The sequence below is a fragment of the Teleopsis dalmanni genome, unplaced genomic scaffold, assembly GCF_002237135.1.
Source record: "Teleopsis dalmanni isolate 2A unplaced genomic scaffold, ASM223713v2 unscaffolded_contig_3619, whole genome shotgun sequence".
NCBI classification, from domain to species: Eukaryota; Metazoa; Arthropoda; class Insecta; order Diptera; family Diopsidae; genus Teleopsis; species Teleopsis dalmanni.
Window position 1 is genome coordinate 99 of NW_024035001.1, and position 4,550 is coordinate 4,648.

Sequence of the window (4,550 nt, forward strand, 5' to 3'; positions counted from 1 at the left end):
CGGTAAACCGAAAAAGAAAACTATTCGTACTCGTGTCATTAAGAAAGTTAAGGGTGGCAAACAAGAAGTTACGAAAATTGAAACTGTTCAAGAAGATGACAAACAACCTGAAACAACAGTTACGGTTGAAGAAAGTCCTGCTGAAGAAGAAAAACCAGAACAAATACAAGAAGTTCCGGAAGAAGTTCGTGTTATTGAATCAATCGCGGAAGATGGTAAACCGAAAAAGAAAACTATTCGTACTCGTGTCATTAAGAAAGTTAAGGGTGGCAAACAAGAAGTTACGAAAATTGAAACTGTTCAAGAAGATGACAAACAACCTGAAACAACAGTTACGGTTGAAGAAATACCTGCTGAAGAGGAACGGCCAGAACAAATACAAGAAGTTCCGGAAGAAGTTCGTGTTATTGAATCAATCGCAGAAGATGGTACACCGAAAAAGAAAACTATTCGTACTCGTGTCATTAAGAAAGTTAAGGGTGACAAACAAGAAGTTACGAAAATTGAAACTGTTCAAGAAGATGACAAACAACCTGAAACAACAGTTACGGTTGAAGAAAGTCCTGCTGAAGAAGAAAAACCAGAACAAATACAAGAAGTTCCGGAAGAAGTTCGTGTTATTGAATCAATCGCAGAAGATGGTAAACCGAAAAAGAAAACTATTCGTACTCGTGTCATTAAGAAAGTTAAGGGTGGCAAACAAGAAGTTACGAAAATTGAAACTGTTCAAGAAGATGACAAACAACCTGAAACAACAGTTACGGTTGAGGAAAGTCCTGCTGAAAAAGAAAAACCAGAACAAATACAAGAAGTTCCGGAAGAAGTTCGTATTATTGAATCAATCGCAGAAGACGGTAAACCGAAGAAGAAAACTATTCGTACTCGTGTCATTAAGAAAGTTAAGGGTGGCAAACAAGAAGTTACGAAAATTGAAACTGTTCAAGAAGATGACAAACAACCTGAAACAACAGTTACAGTTGAACAGAGTCCTGCTGAAGAAGAACAGCCAGAACAAATACAAGAAGTTCCGGAAGAAGTTCGTGTTATTGAATCCATCGCAGAAGATGGTAAACCGAAAAAGAAAACTATTCGTACTCGTGTCATTAAGAAAGTTAAGGGTGACAAACAAGAAGTTACGAAAATTGAAACTGTTCAAGAAGATGACAAACAACCTGAAACAACAGTTACAGTTGAAGAAACTCCTGCTGAAGAGGAAAAACCAGAACAAATACAAGAAGTTCCGGAAGAAGTTCGTGTTATTGAATCCATCGCAGAAGATGGTAAACCGAAAAAGAAAACTATTCGTACTCGTGTCATTAAGAAAGTTAAGGGTGGCAAACAAGAAGTTACGAAAATTGAAACTGTTCAAGAAGATGACAAACAACCTGAAACTACAGTTACGGTTGAAGAAATACCAGCCGAGGAAGAACTACCAGAACAAATACAAGAAGTTCCGGAAGAAGTTCGTGTTATTGAATCAATCGCAGAAGATGGTAAACCGAAAAAGAGAACTATTCGTACTCGTGTCATTAAGAAAGTTAAGGGTGGCAAACAAGAAGTTACAAAAATTGAAACTGTTCAAGAAGATGACAAACAACCTGAAACAACAGTTACAGTTGAACAGAGTCCTGCTGAAGAAGAAAAACCAGAACAAATACAAGAAGTTCCGGAAGAAGTTCGTGTTATTGAATCCATCGCAGAAGATGGTAAACCGAAAAAGAAAACTATTCGTACTCGTGTCATTAAGAAAGTTAAGGGTGACAAACAAGAAGTTACGAAAATTGAAACTGTTCAAGAAGATGACAAACAACCTGAAACAACAGTTACAGTTGAAGAAACTCCTGCTGAAGAGGAAAAACCAGAACAAATACAAGAAGTTCCGGAAGAAGTTCGTGTTATTGAATCAATCGCAGAAGATGGTAAACCGAAAAAAGAAAACTATTCGTACTCGTGTCATTAAGAAAGTTAAGGGTGACAAACAAGAAGTTACGAAAATTGAAACTGTTCAAGAAGATGACAAACAACCTGAAACAACAGTTACGGTTGAAGAAACTCCTGTTGAAGAAGAAAAACCAGAACAAATACAAGAAGTTCCGGAAGAAGTTCGTGTTATTGAATCAATCGCAGAAGATGGTAAACCGAAAAAGAAAACTATTCGTACTCGTGTCATTAAGAAAATTAAGGGTGACAAACAAGAAGTTACGAAAATTGAAACTGTTCAAGAAGATGACAAACAACCTGAAACAACAGTTACAGTTGAAGAAAGCCCCGTTGAAGAAGAAAAACCAGAACAAATACAAGAAGTTCCGGAAGAAGTTCGAGTTATTGAATCAATTACAGAAGATGGAAAACCGAAAAAGAAAACTATTCGTACTCGTGTCATTAAGAAAGTTAAGGGTGACAAACAAGAAGTTACGAAAATTGAAACTATTCAAGAAGATGACAAACAACCTGAAACCACAGTAACGGTTGAAGAAATACCAGCCGAAGAAGAACAACCAGAACAAATACAAGAAGTTCCGGAAGAAGTTCGTGTTATTGAATCAATCGCAGAAGATGGTAAACCCAAAAAGAAAACTATTCGTACTCGTGTCATCAAGAAAGTTAAGGGTGACAAACAAGAAGTTACGAAAATTGAAACTATTCAAGAAGATGACAAACAACCTGAAACAACAGTTACAGTTGAAGAAATACCAGTCGAGGAAGAACTACCAGAACAAATACAAGAAGTTCCGGAAGAAGTTCGTGTTATTGAATCCATCGCAGAAGATGGTACACCCAAAAAGAAAACTAATCGTACTCGTGTCATCAAGAAAGTCAAGGGTGACAAACAAGAAGTTACGAAAATTGAAACTGTTCAAGAAGATGACAAACAACCTGAAACAACAGTTACGGTTGAAGAAAGTCCTGTTGAAGAAGAAAAACCAGAACAAATACAAGAAGTTCCGGAAGAAGTTCGTATTATTGAATCAATTGCGGAAGATGGTACACCGAAAAAGAAAACTATTCGTACTCGTGTCATTAAGAAAGTTAAGGGTGACAAACAAGAAGTTACGAAAATTGAAACTGTTCAAGAAGATGACAAACAACCTGAAACAACAGTTACAGTTGAAGAAAGCCCCGTTGAAGAAGAAAAACCAGAACAAATACAAGAAGTTCCGGAAGAAGTTCGAGTTATTGAATCAATTGCGGAAGATGGTAAACCGAAAAAGAAAACTATTCGTACTCGTGTCATTAAGAAGGTTAAGGGTGACAAACAAGAAGTTACGAAAATTGAAACTATTCAAGAAGATGACAAACAACCTGAGACCACAGTAACGGTTGAAGAAATTCCTGCTGAAGAAGAACAGCCAGAACAAATACAAGAAGTTCCGGAAGAAGTTCGTGTTATTGAATCAATCGCGGAAGATGGTAAACCGAAAAAGAAAACTATTCGTACTCGTGTCATTAAGAAAGTTAAGGGTGACAAACAAGAAGTTACGAAAATTGAAACTGTTCAAGAAGATGACAAACAACCTGAAACAACAGTTACGGTTGAAGAAATTCCTGCTGAAGAAGAAAAACCAGAACAAATACAAGAAGTTCCGGAAGAAGTTCGTGTTATTGAATCAATCGCAGAAGATGGTAAACCGAAAAAGAAAACTATTCGTACTCGTGTCATTAAGAAAATTAAGGGTGACAAACAAGAAGTTACGAAAATTGAAACTGTTCAAGAAGATGACAAACAACCTGAAACAACAGTTACGGTTGAAGAAAGCCCCGTTGAAGAAGAAAAACCAGAACAAATACAAGAAGTTCCTGAAGAAGTTCGTGTTATTGAATCAATTACAGAAGATGGAAAACCGAAAAAGAAAACTATTCGTACTCGTGTCATTAAGAAAGTTAAGGGTGACAAACAAGAAGTTACGAAAATTGAAACTATTCAAGAAGATGACAAACAACCTGAAACTACAGTTACGGTTGAAGAAATACCAGTCGAGGAAGAACTACCAGAACAAATACAAGAAGTTCCGGAAGAAGTTCGTGTTATTGAATCAATCGCAGAAGATGGTACACCCAAACAGAAAACTATTCGTACTCGTGTCATTAAGAAGGTTAAGGGTGACAAACAAGAAGTTACGAAAATTGAAACTATTCAAGAAGATGACAAACAACTAAAGCAACAGTTTTACCGGTTGAAGAAGTTCTTGCTGAAGAAGAAAAGACCAGAACAAATACAAGAAGTTCCGGAAAGAAGTCGTGTTATTGAATCAATTGCAGAAAGATGGTACACCCAAAAAGGAAAACTTTCGTATCGTGTGCCCATTAAGGAAGTCAAGGGTGACGAAACAAGAAGTTACCGTGAAATGAAACCGTCGGCACGGAAGATGACAATCCAACCTGAAACCACAGTAACAGTTAAAAGAAGAAATACCTGCTAAGAAGGAAAAGCCACGAACAAATACAAGAGGTCCTTTGAAGAAGTTCGTGATTGAATTCAATTGCAGAATGATGGTACCACCAAAAGAAAACTATTCGTACTCGTGTCATCAAGAAGTTAAGGGTGACAA

At 36.9% G+C, this 4,550-nt stretch overlaps 1 pseudogene; it reads left to right on the forward strand.

The window, feature by feature from the left end:
- The first annotated feature begins 1,915 nt into the window (after positions 1-1,915).
- On the forward strand, positions 1,916-4,543 carry LOC119665133 (annotated as a pseudogene).
- The last annotated feature ends 7 nt before the right edge of the window (positions 4,544-4,550 follow it).